The 26,470-nt window shown below is 51.2% G+C and overlaps 1 protein-coding gene and 1 long non-coding RNA gene across 4 annotated transcripts in view; both read right to left on the bottom strand.

Annotated features, from left to right (window-relative positions):
* PLXNA2 (plexin A2) overlaps window positions 1-15,927 on the bottom strand; it is a 171,553-nt gene extending 155,626 nt beyond the window's left edge. Inside the window, exon 1 of one of the 3 annotated variants that reach the window (XM_075775789.1) lies at window positions 15,674-15,927. The gene's annotated coding sequence lies outside the window, so the exon portion shown is untranslated. Of the gene's footprint in view, window positions 1-9,583; window positions 9,705-15,673 lie in introns of those variants that run through there. The other 2 variants (XM_075775791.1, XM_075775790.1) reach the window with 2 other exon arrangements.
* Window positions 15,928-22,493: 6,566 nt separating this feature from the next.
* On the bottom strand, window positions 22,494-25,168 carry LOC142605158 (uncharacterized). Its single transcript, XR_012838890.1, has 3 exons — window positions 24,896-25,168; window positions 24,333-24,469; window positions 22,494-22,684 (listed from the first exon to the last, which is right to left on the bottom strand). It is a non-coding gene; the product is annotated as an uncharacterized LOC142605158 (long non-coding RNA).
* Window positions 25,169-26,470: the final 1,302 nt, after the last annotated feature.

Raw genomic sequence — 26,470 nt, 5'->3', positions numbered from 1 at the left:
TAAGCATCTCAGCTCTGGGACCTTTCCAGCCTGGATCGGGGGTCCGGGTCTCAGTCCTGCCTCCTCGGCTGAGCCGCAGCAGCCAGATGAGCCCCACGCTGCTGAATCCCCCCTTGCACACCCAGTCCCTTCCCTCTCTCAGTATCTTCACCTCTTTCTCCCGCAAGAGAAGCCTCGGCACGTTCAAGCCCCACGCAGAGGATTTTCCCAGCCGTGCCGGAGCCCCAGCGCCCACCGCAGCAGCAGCGGCGCAGAGAAAGGGGCATTTTAAACCCAGGCAGCGTGCAACCGCCAGCTCAACCACTTGCTTCAGTTTGACACCAGCTGAAGTTACTGGCAGCTTGATGTAAAGTAATTACAGTTTTGTAATACAAAGCTCCGAGGAGGGCTCCTAGCACCTTTTCTTTTTTGTGGGTTTTTTTGTTTGTTTTTCTTTTTGTTTGGTTTTTGTGTTGTTGTTTGTTGTGGGGTGGGGTTTTTTTTTTTTTAGACTATTTTGGCTCCAACAACAATAAGATCAAGTTGTAAATCACCAGTGAGGTGCCTTGCATCAGGTCCAAGGTTTCTGCAGAGGTTACTGAACCACAGGGATGACGAATACCAACCCTTTCCTAAAGCATAACTTGCAACACTGAACCCTTTGGGTATCAGGCTGAAAACCACCTTTACGCCTCACCCTTCTGCTTCGCTGCCCCTCGGCAGGGCCCGTCCCCGCTCCGCAGGGCTGTGCTGGCAGCCGCAGGCAGGAACCGCGCCGGGAGCTGCGTCCCCACTTCCCCGGAGCTGCTTATTCACCGGGATGGTATTTCACGGGCTCGTCAGCTTTCTGAGAAAGAGTTAAGAGGGCAAAATACAGTATTGTGATTATTGCTTCCTCCAGCCCTGGGACAAGGAAGAGGAGGGGAAGAACGAAACCCAGCCGTGAAAAGGCATTTCCCTGATAACAAACACGATTGCATGAATTATGCACAAAATTTGTTCATATTGTCCAGACTTCAGATATTGTTTATACAACGCATACCGGATAAGCCACCTCTCCCCGCCATCTCCCTCTTGAGCACACATATCCCGACAGGTCTGGAGTAAAGAGAAACAGAAAATCCCAGGGAGAAACTCACTGTAAGCCCCATGTTTGTAACTGCAATTTGGAGAGCATGGCGCAGCACCCTGACCCGTGGTCTGACGTTTGTCCCAGACTTGCTGAATAGACCCGGACAAGTCCTGTTACTCTTTGCCTCAGTTGTTCCACCTGTGAAATGGGGATAACGCTCTCATACATGAGGCACTCAGACGTTCAGTCGATGGGAGACTGAAAAGGGAGTTCCCAGGCATAAACTGCTGTAGTAAAGTATGTGTAAGGGACTGGTTTGGCACTTCTTGGTGTGCCTCTGTTCATAAACTCCTTGAGCAGAGATTGTTCAGCAGAGCAGGGCTTCTCTCCCCTGACAGCGGTGACGAGCAAACATGGGCACAGCTACTTCTGACCCCCAAGGATGCTGAAACATCCCTGTGACACAGCAAGGAGGCCTTTCTTTAACACTGACAAAATCATCGCTGGTTCCTCTGGCAAATCTAAAGCAGGACCACAGCTGTGGCTCCGGCATGGCTTACATCCAGCTGTGCATTGCAGCTGGAGACATTTAACCCACCAACCCCAAAAGACATCCAGAAAAATTCATAATTAACCCAGGACACCTAGGTGGCAGAAATTAGACACCTTTTTCTTTCCCTGTGCTGATACTTGACACCTGCTATCTTGAGAAACCCCAGCTGGCAGCTATTGAGCTTCAAGTACACTGCTGGGAAATAGCTTATAAATTACCTTGCATCAAGAGAGGTGCTGGGAAAAGGGGACTTTATTCACCACGCAGTCCCCGAGGACAGACCCAGTGCTGGCGACACCACCACGCACTGGAGCACGGAGCAGAACAGACTCTTATTTTCCTGGTTGCACTGAAGTACGACACAAAGGGAAAATTTAACGCTACTTAAGTTTCATAGCTGGTTTATTCAAGTTTTGGGAAGTCTCAGTTTCGTCCGAACCTGTGTAAACAGGTCACTGGCTTTGGATAACAGTAAATGATAGAAGTTTGTGGCCAGAAAGTTGTGATTCTGTAGTCTAGTCTCCTGGCTGCAAGGACCAGCCATAGTCATCATTCAAGAGATGTCTCTCTAAACTGTCCTTAGGGACCTCCAAAACCAGAGCCCACAACCCCTCCAGGCAATCCAGGTCAGTATGTCCCTTAAAAAGTGCTTTTTCAAGTTTCTTACCCAAGTCCTGATGGACTGAAGTTTATCCACCCCTCTTTGCTGGCGCACCTGAACATCATTTGGTTATTCATGGACTTCATTCCCAGCAAAACAGAACTTAATGGATGCCCTTAGGTGCAAGCAGATTAAACAATTAAATGATTTGCCCAAGGCTAGTGAAAAGGTCCCAGTGGCAAAGCCAGGAGCTTTATCTCCTGAGCCTCGGCCCAACACTCTCTCCCCAGGTGACATCCAGCTGCAGTTTAAGAGAATATCACAGTGCAGCACGAGGGAAGATCACAGAGCGGCCACCGAACTGGAGGAGAAAAATAAGCAGCAGCTTCTCCTGGCCTCACTCCAAGTGCACCACAGGCAAGTGAAGAACCCCAGCTTCAAATTAAATGGGTCCCCAGCCACTCCATTAAACAGAAATCCTGAAACAGAAATCCTTTGGCTGTGCCAGCCCTGTACAGCGAGTGGTGTTCGTTATCCCCAACACTCCCTACGGCAGCCAGATGTATTTACACAGTAGCCACAGCGCTGTTACCTAAGTAAACCAGGAAATTGTACATTTGTTAAAATTAGGTTCTGAGATGCTGAATCCCCAACTGTGCAGCTATAGATTTCACTCAGCCAGCAGCGCTGAAATTATTAAGAGCACGCCACTGCCTGTGTGCACATTCAGGCACGTTTCCCCATTCGGGACGTGGTTACTGGTTATGATGCTCCATGCCACTCCAGAACGGGATTATCTTTTCAGATTACGAGCAATAACCACCAAGGCAAGCTTACACAGCCACAGGCCCTCGTGCTGCCCACCACTGCACCTGGGGAGGGTAGGGGTGGTACGGCACCAAACCGGGGCAGGAGCCATCGGGATGAGAAGCGGACGAACACGCAAAGGGAGAGGTTGATCCCCAGTGGGTGACCCGCACCATCGGCTCACTGCCTTGCTCCAGATTTCGGCTGCCAGTCAGAATGCTGGCATTCACACCGCAGAAGTGGAAGAAATTATTATCCGGGTACCGCCGTGGGATCACAAGGATTTGGAAAGGCAGAACACAACTGAAAAAGCCCTTAAATTAACAACCAAACTGAAGCAGACAGGTTGATGCAGGAGAGAGCCACACAGCACTGAAGAACCCTTCAGGGACCATTAACCAGCCCTCGTCAGGCTTGTCTTAGTGGAAGTATGTGCTATGAACTGCAATCAACATCAGCTTTAGCAGCGACACAAGGAAGCGCCCTTACCTCTCCAAGGCTCTCGACACAGGGTTGCCTGCCCTTTTAAGTGCATCACTGGGGTGCCTGATGCGGTTTTTGAAAGTGTTTTAAGGTGCCTGAACCCTGGGAAAAGTAAAGCATCTTCATTCCCTGCCCAGTCTGCTTCACCGAGCATGACAAGCAGCGACCATCGCAGAGCTCATAGCCACAGGGACAGTGGCTGGTTGCTGGCAGGATCCCAGCGGGTCTCGTGCATCAGTGCCCGGGGACGCTCCCAGTGCTGGCAGCCAGGTGCCCCTAGCTGTGTGCTCAGAGCTCCAGCCAAGGACCCCAAAGCCTCCATCCCACCATCAACTGAACATCATCTCCTCTCCTACAGCATTTGGACATCAACGTCTACCCGAGAAAGTGGCTTCTTCCCATTCATCTCCTCCATGCTCCTCTGCCCTGCTTTTCAATTTCAGAGCTCTGGCAGATCAACTGATTAATTCAAGCCTGTTTAATAACCCTTCTGTTTAGATGAAACAAGCTGTCTTGTTTTCTTTATTTTTAACACTAACTCTTGTTTCTTTGCTAAGGATCCTTCTGTCATTTAAAAATTTCTCTCTGCAGCCAAGCTGACAATAGGATGGAGAAAGCATCCGCTTACGTCCACATCTGACATCAGCCAGCAGTTACCGCGTGAGGCTAAAGAAGGACTGGACACCCCGATGGGTAAGAGCTCCTAAAATCCTCAGCTCGCCTTGCAAAATCATTAGCATCTCCCATTTGCTGTGGCAAATCCCTGTGTAGCTCAGACCACGGTGCAAACGTGGGGCCCACAGGGCCAGCTCCGGACAACGTGGGCAAGAGGAAAGGAGACACGGGAACCGGAACGCCCAAACTCCTCACACAGCTCATCCACAGGGATCCACTGCGCTTCTCCACCCTGTTGTGGGTGGGAAACATGCCTTGGAAAACCCGAAAGCCGTCACACTGCTGCAAGCTCTGCCCTGCGCTGCACCCCCGGCACAGCAATCGATCGGCAACGGTCAGGCGGGTGCGGAGCCCGGCAGCTGCTCCCACCACCACCGACCGGCCTCGCAGCAGCGCCGGTAGCCCTCTCCCCCGGCCCTGACCCCCCAGCTTCACTCGCCGTCACCTGCTCTCCCATGGTGTCCTCATGCCGGAGGGTTCCGAGGCATCGGCTGGTTCAGCGTGACCGCTGCCCGGCAGAGCCTCCTCTCCTTCCCCACCCGCCGCCCCGTCCCGGCTGCAACCCCCAAGTGCTGTGCACAAAGAATAACAGACACACAGGGACCCGGCTCCCGATGGGAATGAGTTGGAGCCTCTCAGCTGTCTCTTGCCTCTTTGAATTTCAAAGCTGCACTTGTCTGTAGAGCAACTGAGTCATTTCCTTCCTATATCCAGCCTATCGGACTGGATCCAGCAGTGCCCAGAAAACAATAAATCCTTCAAGGACTTGTAAGGCCATATTTCACAGGAATGCAGCAAGCCTGCTTGGAGAGCTCCTCACACACCCTTTAATTCAAGACTCCTCCGTGGAAGCTGTCTCGCCCTGGCCCCAGCACCATCCGAGCACAGCAGTGGTCCCCATCCCTGCCGCTCCCGCATCCCGGGGCGGCACGGGGGCTCTGCAGAAACCCAAGCGTGGGCCAGCACTGCGACCCACGTAGGTCAACACCACCTCATCACCCCAACCAGATGCAGCACTGAGGGGCTGATGGGTTAAAAACCGATAATGAAGTTTCCTTGATTCCATAAAACATACAGAGGATCTAGGAAGAAGAGAAGCTACAGCTGAATTTGTGGCAGGACATTCACCAATGCTTTGGCAGACCGAAGGAAGGCTGCAGCCGCAAACGAGTTTGCTCTACAAAATACAACAGAGCAAAACAACATGCGAGAACCAGTGCAGGTTGTAAGAATACTTTCAGTTGGTTCAATTTCGTAAGTGTCTCCTTTACAACCACAAATTGGTCTTCCAGATCCACAAAACATTTCTATCAAGCTCATGAGGACTGTGGGGAGCAAAGACAAAACTCAATGATTTTGAGCTATCTACGGCCTGAAAGCTGCAGAACTTCCACTGAAACAACAGAGGTGAGATACTTGATCAAAAAGAAACTCTCAAATTTGACTTTCCACCCAGCTCTGAGCAAAACCAGTGCATCTTCCAGGATCACTTCAGTGCAGCTTCCATTGTCTTTTTAGATGCCAGAAGCAAAGCCCAACAGACTTACATTAAGATGCATAACACCGTTAACCAAATGATGCCACATACATGAAAAAACCTAAATGACAAGGAAATTAATAGTATATCCTCTTCAGCAACAAGATGGCTAAAGCAGATAATCTGGCAAAGTGTCATGTTTATAATGGAAATTCGCAGAGAACATAACAGCAATTGTCAGGGATGAACAAATGAGTCAATACTTTGCTTTTTCTCGTGTTAAAATTTGCACTGTTTGCGAGAAAAACACTCTTTTTTAAAATCTTGGAACAAGAAGGAGATTCAGCCAAAATTGTTTGGTTTTCAAGAGGTCTTTGCAGCTCACATAAAGGACAGCGTGGGAGCGGGCGCTGGCGGGGAAGGTGAGCTGCCCAAAGCCCTGTGCCAGCAGGACTCGCACCCAGGGAGACCGTACCTATCCTTAAAAGTACATTAGATCTCATATCAATAGGACTGACATACAGCTCTTTTCATACAAGTCTGCAAGGAGATGAAGGTTAAAAACCCCCCAAACATATTGCTGAATTCACACTCAGAAGTGAAAAACTCCATTTGCAGAGTCAGTCCCATCCCACCCAACTTGTCACTCCTGAGGTTAAGCCTCCCGCTGACCCAGTACCCTGGGCAGGGCTTTTTTTTTAAAAAAAAAAAAAAAAGTTATACAACATCCTTGGAAGTCCTTAAAAGAGACTCTGCTTTTGTTTCTTTCCGAGAATTTGTTCTAGCACTCCTCAGCTCAGCCCAAGACAAGTTGTGGCCACCTCCAAGTCAGAAAATTTATTTGGTGGAACCGATGGAACAGATTTGCCCCCGTCACACAATCTGTGCCTTGAAAAGCCAAGTTACGCAAGCACTTGTACCAGCACCTTATTATATCCCAGCGGACAAGCAAAGGGCCTCCTGCCTCTTTCTTCCAGTGAACTCCGGAGTGCTTGCCCATGCTCCTTGGTTGCTATGAGATTTTAAAGACAGTCTAAACCTGTTACCACCAAATGGGCCTTTAACACAATTCCTGCTCCATAAGGCTCCTCATCTGCCAGTCGAGCCAAACACACCACAGTCCACTGATCAGAGAAGGGCTGAGCACTGCCGCTGTAATTAACTCCTTACGAACTGCAGAGAAAACTTTACAACTAGGAGAGAAAGAGCCTGCAGTGAACCTTTTGGTGCTGCACCATCTCTCAGCCAAATAGACTACTCACTGGGGATGTTTTTCAGCTGGCCCTTCCAGCTTCTGTAACACAACAGATGATGCCTCCATAACATTAAACTCATTTGGAAATACGGAGGGGCAGACATCAAAGGTCAGAATTTTCAGAAGGTTTAGGGCAAACACAGAAGCATTTCTCATTCCAAGGTGGACTTTGAGAAGCTCTTGCTCCCAATGTGCTTACTCCAGATTTTGCGAAGAGCTTTTTCCCCTCCCGTAAGTACATAACCAGCATCTTTGGAAAGCACTCAATGCACAACAGACTCAGAAAAACCCCAAAGAAAAACCAGCCCTCACCTGGCAGCCTGACCATGGCAAGCAGTCTTGCCTTTCCGGCCGCCCCACATCTCCCAGAGTCAGTGGCTGAACGGAGGGATTTGGGCATCTTCATTCTCACTTGTGCCCTACCCTCGGCATCGACATTTCATAAAACGAAAACAGCAGAAGAAATGTTTGGGGGCTGGAGTAGGACCGGTGCAGTTTGTACCCACGTACCGTGACAAACCAGCGCTCCCCTGTGCTCGTGCGAATTCCCATAAAGCAGGTATCTACCACAACCACACAGCCACTCCTCAGCAAAACCCAGGATAACCGCGATGCTTAGAGTACGCGGAGTCCCACCCCGCTGTCCCCTGAATCACACAGAATCACCAGTAGTATCTTAGGAGCAGGAATGAAACTCCGAGTTGGGGGTTTGCTGCTGGGACCTCGCTGTCCTCCTACACCAGTCGGAGCTGCAACCCCCCCCAACCACGCTCAGCCCCTCTGGACGCCCAGGAGGACGGGAGCTCGCATGTTTTAGCTTCAGCGCAGATTTAAAACCCGTGAGATGGCAAATCTTCGGCATAAGAATAACGTAGCCAGTTAGGAAGCCTACAGGCATGCTCCCTTTTCCTCCCCACCCCACCTCTTTGCACTTCCATTAAAAATCAAAAGGAAATTCACAGGCTGCTTTTTTTGTTGTTGTTGTTTAAATAACATTACAGGCTGTGACATAAACCAGCAAAGGCAGGAAATATGATCATGAGGGCAGTGCTCCATCCTCTGCTCCTGTCACTGCGACTTTTTGGGGACTTGGCAAATGAATGAGTAAAGGAGACAGCCTGCGTGTTTTATGGAGTTGAACTGTAACATCCCTGTTAAGCAGCCAACTTACCATTTCTCTGCTCTGACATCAATAAATCTACCCAGCCATGGGGAACAAAGCTCTTCACATGAACTGGCTACACGTGAATCCCTCGTATTTGGCTACCTGGGCAAGCAACCAGCCCGCTGTGCTCTGCCGCACTCGCTGCTGCTTTTGCAATATTCCCAAAGAGGTGGGAAATGGCCCGTTTCGGTAACGGGACTGGGGAGGGTTTAACCCTGCTTCCGACGCGCGCACGTTTGTTGCGGCACCTACTTTTCCAACAGCCAATTCCCAGAACCTCAGCTTCCCGCTCCTGGGGGGCAGAATGGCCACTTTGAGATATAAAGAAAATCTTGACAAGACAAACTCTGAATGCCCAGCAATTGGGAAGCAAATAAAAATAATTCAAAGCCTCTGGTTTAATTGTTATAATTAATCTCAAAACCTTGGAGCTCAAACTCACGTTTTGGAAGCTCATTCCCAGGTTAACAAACCAAAGCAGTGTTAAGCATGAACACCGGGGAAAACCCCTGCAACGCCTCCAAATCTCTGCCCTTCTCTCGCTGGATGCCCAGTTTCCTCCACCACCTCCAGCGTGCCACACGCGAGGGATCGCTCCGAACTCTCTCTTACCGATGACATGAAACCGCTACGGAAGAAAAACTGCACATAAATCTCTCCGGGATGCATTTGTTCCCAGGCTCACTGAGCCTGGAAATAACACAAGGAACTTGTTCCACGCTGAGTCAGGGTCTAGCGATGGCTCCTGGACCAGCCGCGGTGGATCCGCTTCCTTCCCGGCGCGCGTCACGGGCGGCAGAGCAAGCGAGCAACAGCCCAGCGCTGCCCCAGAGGTTTCCTGTTTTCCCCAGCGCCGTGCAGCTTCCCGAGACACGGTACAGGGAAATGGGGCTCCGGAGCCTGACACCGAGCTGCTGCGGGAATTAAAACCACTGTTTTTCAAATGCTGTTAAGAGCCAGCCAGGAGTTGAAAGCAAAATAAGCCATTTCCTTTAACCTTCTCCATCGTGGCCTCTCCGTGGACTAACACTCCCCCATCCCACCACCCCTTCACTGGGAAAACGGAGCAAGATTTGCCTGTGTATCCCAAGGGCTTCCCCCCACACCTGCCCCCCACACCCCCCAGCACTCCCATTGCTGAGCCCAACACCCCAGTCGAGGCCACGGCAGGCAGCAGCTGCTGGTCCAGCCCTGGGGGAGCCCTCCCGGCCCCCCCCAAGTCACGATGGAAAAGCAGAGGCCGGGTCCACACTCAGCTCTGCCTGCGCCCACTCCTCTGAACAGCCTCCTGCTCACACAGATTTTTGGTGCTGTAACTGTTTCCACAGAGGCTTCTGCAAGAGCAGAACCACCATAAAACAGCACCTCCCCTTGCTCCCAGCATCGGTGGCCACGGCTGGGCTCTGAGCCCAGCTTTGCTGTTACGTGGCACCGGCACCCACCGGGAGAGCCCGTGCTGCTCCCGGGAGCAGCTCCCCACCGAGCCCGAGCAAAGGCTGCTCTAAAATCCACTTACCGCGCTCGGGAGGAGGCTCAGCCTCAGCGGCAGCCAGGAAGGACACTGCCCTTCCCGTCTAGCTCCCAGCCGCAAGGCGCCGGGTTCAGGCTCCAGTACGTTGAGCCCCTGCCACGCTCCGAGCACAGCACCGAGCCCCCTCCTCGGCGGCACAGCCCCGGGTCAGCCGGCGGCTCTGTTAATGAGCCCTGAGAAAGGAGCAGCGGCAGCGGGAGGAGGCAAGGTGAGAGGTCAGTGTAATATTTACTCAGACGTCACCTTTCACTTTTATGAAGCGGGGAAGTGGTGCTGGAGCAGGAAAAGGGCTGCGAGGGATGTTCCTGCCTGGGAAGCTGCTGTCACACCAAGCACAACGTGCAGCCGGCTCCAGAGAGCCGGGGACGTGAGTCCTCCATCGGACCCCCAGACCCCCACCAAAACCACACACGGCTGGGGACGGGCTCTGGGCTCTTCCCACCACTGCTGCCATCTGCCCCATCAGAAGGGCGGAGGGAACGGCCGGGGTAGGCAGGACCTCTGAAGAGCAAAGAGCCTCTCCAGGTGCCCTGTGCTTCAGGAGACGCCCAGCCAGGCTGGAGCCCACCACACAACAGGGCTGTCCCTCCACACCGTGATTTTAGGGGACCCAGAGGAGACAAGGTGCACAGTGCAGGGAGCTCAGCTAGAAACGCGTCAGCTGGATTACAGAACTTCCCCAGCGGAATTGTTTCTTGGAAGAACTGTCTCCTCTGCCAAGTGGAGAGATGGTACTGAGCGTGCCTCCCAGCATGGAGCTTTGCCAAGGCAGCCCCACGCCATGGGCAGGGACGGTGCAGGCAGGGACGGTGCAGGCAGGGACGGCCCCGCTGTCGGGTGCCAGGCAGGGAAGAGCAGCACTCGCTGCTGCCCTGGCTCGCAGGGCTCTCCCAGGCTCACTATCGCTCTGCCTTTTGAGATGATCTGGACTTTTTTTTTTTTTTTATAATGTGACTCTGATGCCTTTTATCTCCTGCTCTGAATGTAATTTTAGCCCAGGCAAAGCAGGATTAAATTTTCATAGCATGATACATTTATCTCCCTTTTCATTCCCCCCCGTCACCACCTCCCAGGTCGGTTTCACCCAAACAGAACCAGCGATTACAATGAGAAACATGAGATGGGCTCTATCCGATAACAGAGGGGAGGGCACCTCTTTCCCAGCACCCTATCCCCAGCAGCCCCCCAGCAGCCAGCAGCCAGCACCCCAGTACCCAATGCCAGGCTGGCAGCATCACTCGGGCCCTCTGAAACGCAGAGGTGGACCAGAATTCAGACTGAGAACCCAGCAGACAACACGCAGCAGATCAGGTACATCACTGACACATGTTGCTCTCGTGTGTTTGGTAAACTTAGGCTTTCTTGGTGAAGTCCTGCTAAGAGCAGCCTTGCCCCCAGTGCTTGGGTTTGGACCACAGCAGGCAGAGGAGCCACGCCGGGGAGCCACACTCTCCTGGACAAGGAGCAGGGAGAGGCAGCCACAGCCTGCCTCAGGTGGGAATGTCTGAAAAGCACCAAAATCCTCCTGCCCCCCCCCCCCCCCCCCCCCAAATGCTGTGTTCAGTAAAGCACCGGTCAGACTCACAGCACCTGGAACCCACGTTCCTCGGCCGAGGGACCGGGGCTCCAACACCAGCCAGAAGCTGCATTTCAGTGCAGCTTTGCCCGTTGCTGGTTTTATGTTCATTTTTCAGTTGGGCTCCGCCAGCCTGATCCGGAGGATCCCCTCTAGCGGGATGAGGAGGAATTTCAAGCCCACATCCCACTCCCATCTCCTCCCCAGCTCTCTCTGTACCAGCCGCCCGCTGGCCCTGCTGCCCGGGGTAGGCGGTGGGCTGCAGCGGGACCCTGGCTCGCAAATCTCTCGCCCCGCTTTGCCAGAGCCATTTGGGGCGAAGACAAACCCAGGCAGGCGCTGGGGAGGCGGCGCAGACGGAAAGACGGCAGCAGCCATCAAGGATAAATCCCCTTCACGGCAGCAAAGCGGGGATGACTTCCATCAGCAAACCACTTACCTTTGCCAATAACGTGCCACCCGCACCCCGTGCCTCACCAGCGAGCCCGGGCGCTCGCTGCAGAAAGCGGGCTGGAGGCGTCGCGGCCGCCCCGCAACCAGGCTGGCGTGGCAGCACGTGGGGGGCCCGGCCCGAGGCACCCGGCGGGCACGCTCGCAGCCCATCTCCCTCGCCAGCACTAACCCACACAGCAAATACATATATTTTCACTGCAGAGAAAGAATCTGAACACAAGCCCCGGGCAGCCGCCTCTGCCGCCTAAGGACAGCACGCTGCCCTCAATTCTGCTTTTGTTCCCGCTTTGCTTTTCATCCCGGAGGCTCCCTCTGCACCACTTTTGCAGACAAAGAGCTCGTGGCCTCCGCAGACCAAAACGCCTTCAAGTCTCGCACAGCCAAGCCGTGCCCTCGCCCCGCGCCGTGCCCCGGGAGGGAGGGTGGGCACCCAATTAGCAGAGCTAAGGAGGTAACGCACAGGATGCTCTTGGGGATAAAGATGCATCAGATCCAGCCAGCGGCATTCGTGGCTCCGGGAAGAACTTGGTAGCACCTTTCCCCCCTCGGTTCCCCCCTTGCCCTCCCCTTTGCTGTTGTGGCGGTGGCCTCCTAGCCAAGCTGGTTAAGAGATTAACACTCTAAAAACCACATTTACTCTAATTAGCCATGAAATCTTTGTAACTAAGTGAAAAAATGTTTCCCTTGAGGGATTTTTGTCCATTCATCACTGTTTGAGTTGCCAGGGAGAGAGAAGGGGGGGGAAAAAAAAAAAAGGGGAGAAAAGAAGGGGGAAGAGAGAAAAAAACCTCAGATCTAATGAATTAATAGCAGAATGCCCTGAGGGAGCAGCGGGCTCCTACAAAACACGGGCACCTCAAAGGGGGCTTTTCACAGGCTCGCCGAGGGGACGCTTCTGAATTATTTCGAGTTAACAGACTGTAACACAATGCTCCGCTCCCCGTACGAGCTGGGCAGCTTGGCCAGCACGCTGCGCGCCTCCCTTCCCTTCCGCAGGGACGGACAGACGGACACTGCGTGCGGACAGCTGGGGGGACGGGGCTCTGCCGGCAGCACTGCCGGTGCCCCCCAGTTGCTGTTTTACTGGGGAAAACATTTCAGAAAGAGTTACGGGGGGGATGGACAGAGAATCTTGCCACAACTTAGGCCCATAAATATTTCATATCGCTGGAATAAGAACGATTATATTCCTGCCAGCACTTTTCTTGTGTATTTTAAATGTGTCACCGCCTTCTACTTTCTCCCCCGTTTGTGTTTCTTGTAACAGGCCCATGAAATAAAGATTAGCTGAATAATCAAGAGTGTTTAGAAATGTGAAGGGGCCTGTCTCAGGAGCACTGCACGCTCAGGTTCATCTTTCCCCCCCCCCCCCCCCTTCTTTTTAAGGATGCCAAACACAGATGGGGGAGCGCAGTTTTCACACGCTGTAAGAGGCGGGCTGGAGCAGGAGCGAGCGCGGCGCCCGAGCGTGCAGGGACGAGGCGAGCAGAGAGCACACGCTTCCCCGTCAAAAATGACAGCCTCGACGCCATGCAGAAGAGGGGGGCACTCTTCCCCCATTACATATTTATTGTTCAAGCTGCAGAGGGGCCAATTAAAACAGCTTGATCACTGCCACGTTCAAACAGACGCGTAGATGCTCAGAGAAGCGGGATGAGAGAGGCAGGTGTACGCTTTCCCGTTGCGATACAGTGCGGTCCGCTCTTCTGAGAGTCACTAAAACAACCTCAGCTGAACAAAGGTACTTCCGAGACGCAGCCCAGCTCCCACAGGAAAGCATCACATTGACACCAAACAGTGAGCACAGCTTTCCACCTCAAGCCTTCTTGCCACGTGCCCCGTGCAATTTCTGCACGTTAGCCTTTGCTCTCTTTCCTAGCTCAATTCTTCGTATAAGCTGCCCAGGGCATGAGACGGTCCGCGCTTGATTCTGCCCTAGGTTTTGGGCAATCATTCCCAGATGTGCTCCAGACTCCCACATTTAGCTGCAACAGGAGTTCCCAAAGTAAGTTCTGGAAAGTCTTATAGTTAAATTAGAGATCTCGGGAAGATACTGCAAATCACATGTTTCCCCGAGACACCACAGGGTCTGCTCAGCAAACTGCTCCAAATGTCATTTCCATTTAGCTGCTTTGCAAGCCAATTTGTCACATACTAATGCAATTTGCTGAAGAGAGTTAAAGAGCACGGGGCAGTAGCAGTCACCTCTTCTCCAGGCTCCCACAGCCAGCCTGGATCTGCATTTTCCCTCTTGCATCCAGCTGAAGCTCCCTTCTGCTGGAGCAAGACCGAGCGTGGTAAGAGCACCGGGAAAAGCTGTTTCTATCATATTGGTGGATTGTGTGCAGATCTCATGCAGCATCTGTTACCTGTTTCCACCGCACAAACTTGTTATAAGCCGGGGGGAAACTCCACGATTAATTACATCAAACAACACTAAAAAGACAATGAAGAGTAAATTGGGTTACTTTATCTTCTTGCAACAAGCGCCATGGAGATGGTTAGAAAAGTTGAGAAAGATGACTGGTTTGCTAGATAAGCCATTTTACAACAGCAGTTGTACACTCACGTTACACATTGCTTACATCAAGTTACTTAAAGCTGTTTTATCTGCTTCCTTGCACCACCCCAAAATATCACATTGAAGCTTTGAGGGTCCTCAAAGTGACAACAAAAGGCAAAAGGACAGCAATAAAGGAAAAAAATATTGCATTTTAAAGGATCTAACACCTCTGTGTTAAAGGAAAAAAGCTAAACATCTGTTCTGAAGATGGCACAGATTTCTTCTGAGGCATCTGTCTTTCAGTTGTAAAGTAGGTCATTTAACTTTTAGACACTGTATCAATGAAACCATACAGAGAAGGAGAGACAAGACCATCTCCCCAAGTCAGCTCAGACCCATTAAACACATTCAAGCCACCAGCAAAGCATCAAGCGCTCAGCAAATAACAGGGAAACCCTGTCAGCAGTAGGTTTTTACATCATGATACTCTGCTAACTTCACATTCTCTCACCTCCAAGCCAGTATCTCGAACTGTAGGTCACAGATGTACAGGTTTTTTTTCCTCTACCACTTACTATTCACCTCACTTAATATTAACCTATTGACTTTCTGATACCCCTTAGAACACGGATTAATTGAACATCATTCACTTCACCTCCAGGAACGTGAAAGTATTGGCCATAGCTTGAATGGAGACAAAGCCTGTAACGCCTGACCGTGCCAGGTTAAACGGAGGTCACGACAAGAGAAGACAGCGTGGCATCGCCAGTGCTCGCACAGAGCAGCCTCTGTCGTGATCAACACGCCATCCCAGCGGCTGCGGGGCTGGAGAAGACTTGGACCACCACACAGAAGTTCGGATTTCCCCGAAGGGAGCACACATGCATTTGCCTTCCCTCCCCTCACTGCCTTTCAAAAAAGGAGCCTGCAAGGGTTTAGGAAAGTTTTAATGGGGATTTGTTCCAAGATTCAGGGCTATTTTGAAAAAAGTCCCTCCTTGCCAACAGTAACTTTGTATGGAAAGGAGTTTATTCTGACGCATTGACCGCTCCAGACCGTGACGGAGCGGTAACAAACGACAAGAGAATTAACGAGAAAATACATCTATGTACAACGCCTACATGCACGTAAACCAGAGCGGGGAGGCAGATGATGACCAGGAACAGGGCAGTTCGGCGGGATTTCTTTACGCCCCTCCGCAAGCAGCGCTGGGCAGCACCTCCGGATGCCGCTCCCGGGCGCAGCCGCCGCTTCCCCGGGCACGGCCGGGTACCGGCGCGCCGCGGTAGGGCCGGTACCGCCGAGCACCGCCCCGCGGTCTGCAGCCCTCGGTGCCACCCGCGTTAGGCGGCCACGGGAACGGGGCCGCGGTCGGCACCGGGGGACGAGCCCAAACCTCCTCCCCGCACCTTCCCGGCCGCCCACCGGCAGGACCGCGGCGGCGGCGGCGGGGGGATGCCCGAGGGAGCCCCAACGCCGACGATACCCCGCACCCCCGGGGACGCCCGAGGGCAGAAGCCCCTCGCCAGCCTCGGCCACTCACCAGACCTCGCAGCTCCGGTGCCGTCCGCCTCCTCGGAGTGCCGGCTCCCCGGCTCACGACGGGATAATCCACACGGCTCCCGACACCATGGAAATCCAGGGCCGGGCGCCCGCTACTCCTCCGCCTTCCCGCAGCCCCTCAGCCTCCCCCGGCGCGGCTCGACTCGGCTCTGCTCAGCTCCGCCAGCCTCTCATGCCTCCGCAGCTCCTGCCCGACTACGGCGGCGAGCCCCGGCTCCCCTCCGCCCTCCCCCCGCGCCGCCCCGGCATCCGCCCGCCGCCGAGCCCGGGCGCGCTCCCCGCTCCCCGCCGAGCCCGGGCGCGCTCCCCGCCCGCCGCCGCCCGCCCCCGCGCCGCCCCCGCTCCCCGCGATTAACCCTTCCCCAGCCTCAGCGCCGGGGAGCGGGGCTCAGCCCGCCCGCTCGCAGAAATAGCGGGGCGGGGAAGCGCCGTCCGTCCCCCCACCTCCCCCGCCGCTTCACCTGCGCTCCCTCCCCCCGCCGTCCGTCCGTCCGTCCGTCCATCCATCCCCCGCCGAGAGGAGCTGCTCGGGGAAGCCGCACGGCGCTGAAACAAAGCCCGAAAGCGAAACCGGGAGTGGAGCGGTGTCACCTCGAAAGGCTGAGCATCCCTGGGCACCCGCACACCTGAGCTGGGGCCAAGCGGTGATGGAGCTAAAGGCTTTGTCACCTGTGCCCCCAGCTGTCCCCCATTGCTTGGGTAACAGCCTCCCACCAGCGCTGGGAGGGAGGGGAATGGTGCCTGCTGGTTTCTGTTCCCAGCTCTGACCCCCTGTACACCCCTTGCTCCAGTTCTGGTGGGGAGAGTGATACTTCAGCTCTCCATTCCTCAGTTTCCCCATCTATGAAATGCAGTTGACAAGTCAGTTTTCTGCCATAGCCACGTCACTCCCAGCAGAGCAAAAGCTGTATGTGTGCTGCAGAGCCCCTGAAGATGCTGACCTTCACGCCTCCTGGCCTGCCAAAAGCTGGCAGAGGCCAACCACGGCAGCCCATGGCCAGCCAGCTGGGACTGGGAGCCCTGCAAAACCCCCCGATGGGAACCAGGGGATCCCTCCTTGGGATCGAGTGGCTCACCATGGCTCACCACGGAGCCACCACCTGGCCTCTCCTGCTGGCCTAGCACAAGTGCTTGAAAAGCTGTAGGGTACCCAAAGCAAGGAGCATCTTCAACTACCCCTGAGCTACGCTGGTTACCTGCACTGGCCCAAGAGGAAGCCCCACAAACAGAGAGGCAAAGCCGGCCCCAGGACAGCATGGCCACACTGCCCCAAAAACCCAGAAACACCACGGTCCAGCTAAGCCTGCCCCAGCAAAGCAGCATGAGAGCAATTTTGAGGAGTGCAACTGGTGGAGGGAATCAAGAACATGATTGATTGCTGTTTTCCACTTCTTGTCATCAAGAATTTTTTAAAAAGTTATTTATCACATATCGGAACATTTAAGAGAGAAAGTTATAGCCATCACCCTGGACCTCTTCCACAATGAACCTAAGTGACTAAACCAACCCGATCTGCTTTTGAAAAGCCGCACATAGGGCAGTTCCCCTCCAGCCCCTCTCACCTCCACTGCTATTAGCACGGCTACGAAGTGGCCTCGCTGCATCTTCCCCAGGTTCATCTCATGGAGGGACACGCCTGACGCAGGTTAGCAGGACCCTGCAAGAGCGGTTTTGGGGGGGGAAAAGACACAATTGCCATTAGTCTTGCTGTTTGCCCCGTGTACAGAGTTCAGGAGCCTCTCGCGCGGGGGTCCGGCAGGGAATGCCTTTCCATCCCGCTGTGCAGCTCCGGATCCTGTGCTTTTCCCCACCCCAGGAGGGCTGTAAACCAGAGTCTGTACTGTCCCCTCTCCAGGGAGAAAATGACAGGTTAGCTTGCCTGTGTTTCTCCCCATCACATTTACCATCCTGCAGAAAAGGACTTCCCTTCCGATAGTGCCGATATAGCTCCAGTGGAGCACGGACACTCCCCGCACAGCACAGCGAGGAGCCCAGCCCCACGCCCACGTAAAGGGTCCCCTTGGTGTCGCTGGAAGCTCTAGAGCAGGGGGGTTTGACATCCTGGAAAGATACATCGGTTGCAGCTCAGGAGAGGAAACAGAAGGCACTCAGTGGATGGCAGCATTGGTTCTTTAGCGAGCTTTTCTCTTTCGCTGTTCTGTCCCTAATACGTTACTGTGTCATGCATTCACAGCGAATGGTACTAAATCCTATTACAAATACCATCCTTGGTTAAATGCGCATCCCACTAATACAATTTCTCCTTTTGCAGAAAGCCATACAAGGCAGGTCAGAGTGCCTCAACAACCATTTCTCTCCTCTTTGCAGGACTGTCTTGCATCCTGTCTTCTGTTTATTATTTATTGATGGTCAATTATGTTCCTGTATGGAGAGTCTGTCTCAAGCTAATTACAGGATTGCTCAGCTGGGGAGCAGCCCCGAGACTTGCAGAGCAGCTCCTGCACAGGACATGTGAGCAAAGGGCTGTTCCAGCATGTGGGGAGAAAAAAATCAAACCCAAACAACAGGTGGAGATTCACCTGGGTTTGCTCAGGTGATGGATGTGCTGCTGGGCTAATGAGTTGTCTGTGTGCTTTAAATATTAGCAAACTCTGTGCTGAAACAACTGCTGGAGAAATCTTCTGTGGGTATTTGCATTCACCTTTTCCCGAAAAGGGTGATAGGCATAAGTCTTGGAATCAAAGTCTAGAGCTGTAACAGAAGAAAGGACCTGCCTCTAATTCATTCAAATACATATGGTGACAAATGTATAGAGATGCACATACATGTAAGCGTACAATCCTACGTCCACAAAACTCCACGCAACCTCTGCGCACGGGCATATTTACGCACACTCACAGTATCACCACACGAGACACAAAGTAAATAGCCAGGAGTGCAAATACAGGTCCACGCCTGACACTTCCCACTGCCGAATGCATCTGAGCACCTGGCGCTGGGGGGCAGAAAAGGCCCTCGGACCACGCTGCCAGGCACGCCACGTCACCGACACACGCACCCACGGCTGTGCCGAAGAAAGCGCAGGCAGCGCCGGTGTGGGCGCGGAGCCCCTTAGCCCCTCGGAGCCGTGCCACGAAGGAAACCGGGAGCTCAACAACCGCTGCCCAAGCTGGGAAGATCAGCTATAAAGCCATCTTTAAACTCTTGGCGCATAACTTCGCATCCTCGTTTCCTCCCACACAGGGAGCTGCGCCGAGCACCCCTTCTCAGCGGGGCAGGATTTGGACCGCAGATGACAAAGCAGTCTTTAAGCAGCTGGTGAAGCAAGGCATCAGTGAAAGATCGGTCTCTGTTTCTAGCCTGTGTATTCACAATTTCTCTCTGTCCTCATCTTTGATAAACTCCCTTGCTTCAGACCGCAGGGGTCATGAATCTGTCTGAGCTGTGTGAAGCGACGAGCCTTTCAATCCTTCCAGCACCCGGCTCTTCATATTCTCTAAAAGTCCTGGATAACGTGGCTTTATACATTGCCTCTGGCGCTTCTCCGTGCCCGCAGATGCAGCAGGACCTGAAGTCAGTATTCGCTCTGCATTTGCCATTCCCAGGGTAATAAACTAGATTCTGCTCTTCCCTAATTTCTAAAGCAGGAAAATGTATTTCTTTTTTTCTTCCCTGCGTCCATTTAGGACAAGCCACTGTGTTCAGGAAAGCAGAGTCCAGGCCTCTGATCCACAGCCAGGACTGACTTAGAGCAGCTGCTGAAGCTGTGCGGGGGGAAGAGCACCATCTATAAGTACCATCTATAGGAACGGGACGCCCGGCTGCTCACCGGCGGAGCATCAGTCGATAGCGCAGATGCCAGAGGCTGACAGCTTCTAGTTACTTGCATCATATCTATCCATGCAATATTCAGCAGAGCTAATAATTATTCAGCACTAATCACTGCAATAGAAGAATCATAGGCAGTTATTTAGAAATGATTGTTTCCACTCAGTTATTACCTATGACAGTGAAAGGAAATATCAAATAGTCAAACCCACATGTATATGGGAAGCTGAGTGAAAGATCAATGGGAATTTAACCAGCACTTTACGCTATTCTTCCTCTTTAGAAGAACCTTGTCAAGTAATTTTTTTTTCCTCTCTACTGTTCATAATACCTTCTTGGAAAATGAAAAGGATTTTTCTTTTCCTAATACACCTTATCCTTTCCCTTCCTCAGATTTTTCTCATAAATGTGAGCTTCGGTTCCTGCCTCTGTATCCCCTGGCTTGAACTGAGCTGAAATTAACTCAGAAAGGTTTCTTTTCGTTCTAAAACAAACTCTGTTTTCATTAAGTGCAAGGGCAGGAGAACAGAAAGTCTCCGAATCCTGAGTTACAGAGTGTCTTGTTACTGTCAAAAACACAATTGCCGACAACGTCTGTGCCGAGGTTGTGTCAGAAATTCAAGGTGCAGACAATATGCCATTTTTAATCGTCTTCCTACAGCTAAGAATTGCCTCAGCTGAAATAAAGGGGATCATACGGGGAAGAGCACAAAAGTAACCCCGCAAAGATACTACTACTAGTTTGCGATTTTAAAAAAACACAACATGAAAACGTCGGTGATGTTGTTGGCCCCTACCCTGAGGTAAACTGGGATCACCTTTTCATAGCCCACCCTTTGACTCCGGAGTCTCACCAGCCAAGGTCTACACACCATGCAGCTCTCACTTCTTGTATTAAATAAATACTCTGCTGCATCCTTGTCTTGCAGACTGCTGGGGCTGCACATCTCCCTTCAAATGCACTGCCAGGACCAGGGAGAGGTTTTCCATCTTGGTCATATGCTAAGCAAAACACTCCAAAAAAAGGTCATCTGAAGATACTGTCGGCTCTTCGCGGCACTCTGGTCTGACTCTGAAAGAACTGTTTTCAAATGCATCATCAAAGAGTTTTGCGAGCCCACGGCCATCCCGCGGAGCTGGACAGAGGCATCAGGACAGGCGCCAGGACCAGTGGGTACCCAGGAACCTGGAGCAGGGTTCCTGCACCAGAGATGAGCTGTGGGACTGGGCATCCATCCATCACTTTTGGAAATGTTACCCATCCCAGCTGCTGACCCACGATCCAGCTGTGGCCCCCAGAGCAGCCCCTCCAGCTGCCGAAGCAACGCTGGAGGCCGGGAGCTGCTTTGCTGGAGCTTCGTGGGGGCTGCGCGGGGCCGGGCTACACCTCCGTACCACGACTGTGCGGGGTGAGCGATTACAGCCCATTGAGTCAATTATCGACCCCCTAACGAAGGAGTCTCTGCACAGCCTTTGACATCAAACAGAAGACCAGTGCTACTCTGGCCTGTCATGTTGAGAATTTACAGCTTAATGATTTCCTAAGGGCCAAATCCTGTTGACATGAGCGTGCCTGCTTCGCCATCGATCGGAGGTAGGTTCTCCAGCGAGGAAGGGACGTTTCCCTGCGCGTGGGGTTACGCCTGAGCTGCGCACCAGCACCAGCCCTGCCTGGTTGTCTTCACTGGCTGAAGCAGATGCAGCAAGAGCGACCGTGGGTTTTCCTGTCATTGGTTTGTCTACATTATTAATTATTTATTAATAACACAGTTACAAACAAGCCCACTGTGCTTGAGGCGGCCTTCGAAGATATCCAGTCTGTGTTTGTTCTAGTAATAGGGGAAAAAGTTTTAATTGCTCTGAAATCCAGACACACACAGGCCAAGGCGCATTACCCACCGTTACTCCAGGATGCTGGTGACCAGCATGGTCCCATTTCCCACCACCTCCCTGTAGCTGCTGAGCCCTCTGGGCAGCTTTCGACATTCCTAGCACCCACGGTTGGGAAAAAAAATTGCAGCAGGGTCCATCGCGACACAAACGTCCGGTGTTTAAGAGATGGGTATCCAAGGCTTTCAACAGCAAGCTGTAATTGTGGTTTTCCAAAATCTCTGCTCTAAATACCTGCATCTGAGTTCCCTCAGGACCTGCTGAAGCGTGTCTGCAGGGTTCCCATTTCTGCAGTACACCAAAGGGGTGTCTTGGGGGAGAAGCATCTATACAACTCGGTTACTCGCGTTGTGAAGCCTGAAAGGTGGTCGCTGTGATTAACAAGCTGCTTTAGCAATAAATCTCCTCAGCACGCTCATTGCAGCATGTTCATTGGAAATCTTTAGTTCCTTCATCATAAAGAAATGAGTATTTCAGGCTCCCTGTCCTAATGAACATAAAATATGGAGCGTATTGTCAAACACGCTGTGGCTCTGCCTTTTATTCTACAATAATCCTTTTAATTTTTCTGTAGGCAGTGTGTGTTAGTGACAAAGCAAAACTAAATGAAATGGCAAACTAAATTATTTTAAACCCTAATTTCATCTCTTTTTTCCCCCTCTTGTCTGAGGAGCCTGAGATTTTTTCCCTGCATAATGGGTGGGAGGGGGGTGGAGCTGCGAATCCTTTGATTTGTGGGTCTGTGAGTGTTAATTTGCTGCTGCGAATTCGGCAAAGCATTTTGTAAGTGACCGAAGAATGCGGAACCTGAAGTCTGCTTTATCGTTTCATACTCTTTTCAGTATTTCTTAGGAGGTTTTTTCAGGAAAGGGATGGGAGGGAGATGTTCACAGTCAAATGCAAACTCCGAAGTTTATAGAAACTCCTTCAGAGAGTTCAGCTGAAGCCAGAGAAAGGCAGAACAGGTACTGGTTGATTTTAAACATTTCTATTATCAATCTTGATACAATCATGAAGAATACAGACTGCCAAAGGAAAAAAAAAAACCAAACAATAAAAAGGAAGACTTCAGGTGCACCAACCTTTTAATTTAAAGCAGGACACCTTTCCATCTAATCTGCTTCTCCAGAATCTCCTTCTAGCTCTCCGGGCGCACGCGTGTGTATGTGCATCGGGCAGGGCTGTGTGAGGACAACGAGGTTTCCTCATCCGGGGAGGGATGTTCTGCTGGACACCAGGCTGGCCAAGTGCCAAGCGTGAACCGGGGCTCCCCTCTCCTCCCCATCACGTCTCCTCTGCAGAGGAGTCTGCCCTGAGTCAGAAAAGATGTATCATACGGAATGACTTATTTCATGTGTGTGAGTGATTACTGCAGAAAGGTCTTCGGTTTAATTGATGTATTGGATCATGTATGATAAGTGTAACCAGGGAGTTTTCACATCACGGGCAGATGTATAGAGAGGGACCTCCTCTGGTTCCTTTCTTTGCCTCAATACCCAGCAAGGGGCCCAGGAATATTGGGGGATTAATGTCACAACAGAGGGAAAAAGTCTGCCATTCAATCTATTTAAACATTTTATTTCACCAGTGCACCAATTAAACATTCCCTGTCTGAAGAGACCACGGATTAAAGCAATAGCAATGCTGAAAAAAAATAATAATCTCTTTGGAGATCTGTCTATGGACAGATCTTTTCTCTCAAATGATCAAGGAAAATATATGAAATTGAAAAAAAAAGAAAGACCTCTTAGAAGTAAACTTTAGGGCTATGTGAATAATTTCTCCCTTCCTTGTCTGTGCTCCCTTTCATGAGCTCCTTTTACTGCCACTGGCACCTTCTCTCCTGCAGCCCATTTGCATCGCCTTAATTAACGGGAGCTGGCCGCGATGGCAGCTCTGCAGACGGCCGCCTACTGCCCTCGGTAGGGTCTGGATGAAGCGGTTCAGATGCTGAGCCCAAGCGCTGAGCTCTGGGAGAAGTGGATGAACCCACAGTGTGGACACTCCTAGCTCACGCCGGGATCAAACCTACAACCACAAACCAAGGAAGTGCGCTTCAGCTTCCGCCAAGATCGGGAGAAAACATCGGGATTCCTCCAGCGAGAGCCCTGAGAGCTCTTCCAGCGGTCTCTGCTCAGCTGGTGTCGCCTTAGCAAGCTGGTCTGGTTTTAAGCAGTTTCCTTCTCGCTAGAGAAGGACCAAAAGCACCTTTTTTTTTTCTCCCAAACGGCCACTCAAGGTGGTGGCGATGGCACCTCCCCGGCGGGCAGCGCGCCCTTACTGACTGGGATCTGTCACGAAGTACTGGGGAATAAAAAAAAGACTAAAAAGCCTGTCCAAGCCCTCATGTTACTCTTACGCCACGACCGACACCAGAAACAATACCGGGCGGTTCGCAAGCTGGGCACCTGCCGGCCATCTATTTAAGCAAAGCAGCTCACAAGTTCAAAACGATAGGAACGGACTAGGTCAAAAAAAAGAAGACAGTGTATTATTTTTCCCAACTCCACGGCTGTGCCAAGACCTGCTTCCAGCTCCTCTCTCTTTAGTTGGATAAGTGGAAGGTTTAAAAGAAAAACTTTTCCCTGGCAAATATGTATTGGCAGTGGAATTGGACCAGTTAAGTATATCCAGCCCAGACAAAAGGAAAAGACTGTTTCTAATTATGAATGCTCGTATTTTTCTATTCCCTGATTTCTGATGTTGCCTTGGCCAGAGGTTTAACTCAGAGAGAGGGGGGAAAAGGGACAGGGGGAAACCAGATACGCGGCTTTGCCAATGTCTGAACATCATCTCCGAATTCCTCAGCACCGCTGCTGCCGCAGCAGCCTCAGGCTCCACCTCCCATGGCATTTCCAGGGCTTGAATCATTTCAAGTTATTCATGCTGACTCCAAACCCAAGCTTTAGAGCCCTCTTCTCTGTCTGATGGGGTAATTCCCACAGGAGCAGAGCCCTCACCTTGTGTTTGGCCATCCAGGAGCCCTGGCCCCCCCTTGCAGGTGGCACCAGCAGGTTCTCCATGAGGGTATGACCCTTCCCTCTCTCGTCTTGCAGGATTCAGAGAAGAACAGAACTCCTTTGCAGAACTCCTTAGCCTAGAAGTAATTCAAACTAAATTTAAATACGAAAAATAAATTTAAATAAGACTTGATTATTTTATCATTTATTTCTTCTGTGGCGTTGGACACCAAGTGTGAGAGATGCTGGGTACCCATTTAGCAGTTACGGTACGGAATTTACTTTTGGTTGAAGAGACTTTAAAAGAATTACCCCAAGATGCTGCAGTGAACGTTTCATGGAAGAATCCCAGCTGAGTCTATATTCTGCATTGATAAGCTCTGGGCTGTATTTCATTACGAGGTATTTCTTAGTGAAAAGCAGAAGAGACTACAACACTGGCCCTCGCAAACAATAAACATACATAAGTCATTAACAAATCTAAACAAAAATAATAAAACAGAGCCAGAAAAACTGAATGTCCTTAACACTGGAGAACAAAAGAAACAGGAACCATTTGTTACCTAATAAAGGAGCTGGAAAAGAAAGTCTTTGACGGTAAGGGAGGACGATTTGCTCTCATGGGCCAGTGAACATCCAAATATATACAAGCTGTTCGCAGCAGACTGATTGCAGCTAGGCCATAATGCTATTGTACATACTCTAAAAAAAAAAAAAAGAAAAAAAAAAAGGGAAAAGCACTACCACAGAGAGGTACTTCAGAAATAGATCATGGTCTATTCATTAAAACAGATTATTTTAGTGAAATCTGGTTTTTCCCTCTTTTTATTGCCATGTTTTCTTTTATGTTAATTTTGCGTCTGTTTAAAGTTGAATTCCTTGATCTGCAACATCTTTAGCTTTAATTTTTCTCTCTTCTCCTCTTACCAGTGAAATGAATTCAAATCATTTGCATTTATTGCAGAGAACATACAGCCTCATCTGTAGCCTTTAGTCTGACTGAATTGCTTTTCTGCTTCACAAGGCACATAGTGTAAGCTGGAGCATGCCCCCTCGCCACTCTGCTACAGCCAGAAATAATCTAGCTGGCACTTCCATGTTTCTCTAATATTTATCATATTGATCATATATAAAATAAATAAGCAAAATTATATTATTGGACGCAATGATCTGATGAACCTATGGACCAAATCAATCACTTGGCAGAGACTTAAAAAAAAAGCAGCAGCTTGCTCTCAACCGTTTCCAAAGTCAATTTTCCTTACAAATAGGTTTCTCATCAGCCTAAGTACTCTAGAGAGAACGTGTCCTTCCACTAGACCTCCTTTGAAAGTAGGTGTATTATATAGGGATGCTATGCCAAATCTAACTTCTTTATAAGTATATACTTCCATTTCTTTAATTAACTTTAAAATCTTCTTTAAAAAATACTGTACTTTTTCATGGATTGAGCTTAAAGAGACCCAAAATACTCCGAGGGAATCACGACACATGAAAACAGGGCTGGCTTCAGACTAGGCCTATTTGCTTAAATAAATTTGTAAAAACTATGGATATAAATACGGAGAATTTGCACTATTTGTATTACATTACCATCTCTTGTGCTACAGGAACAATATTCTTCCTGCAATCCTACATGGCAAACAGATAACTGCTGGAGCCAGGGGAAGGAAATTGGAGACCCAGATTCAGAAAATATGAAAACCGACCTCGGAAAATACATCATTCAAACATTAACCTCGTTCCAAGCGGTTCTCCACAGCTCTAAAGCCCCAAGTGCTCCACTTCTCCACCAACTGCCAGCTCCACAGTCTCTTCCTTGGAGAAACTGGCTCTGGAGCGGAGAAGATGAAAATCGCCAGGAGAGATTTAAACGGACGGCGGGGAAACCCTGACGCAGCGGTGGATCCCCAAAGAGAAAACACATTAAAGCGTGCGCTTATTTAGGCACAGGCATTCTGTTACGTCCTGCAGATGCTACACTGCCCTGGTAAATAGAGATGGACCTGAGCACGTGGCTGAGCGCGTTGCAACTAGGGTCTAAGCGGAGAGGTTGAGGTACGCCGAGGTGGGTGACGATTGCCCCGGAGCATTGCCACTAGCCAGGACCCACCGGACGGGCATCGAGGAGGCAGCAC

The sequence above is a fragment of the Balearica regulorum genome, chromosome 25, assembly GCF_011004875.1.
Source record: "Balearica regulorum gibbericeps isolate bBalReg1 chromosome 25, bBalReg1.pri, whole genome shotgun sequence".
Taxonomy (NCBI): Eukaryota; Metazoa; Chordata; class Aves; order Gruiformes; family Gruidae; genus Balearica; species Balearica regulorum.
The sequence above is the reverse complement of the archived record's forward strand: the minus strand, read 5'-3'. Positions and strand labels throughout refer to the sequence as shown.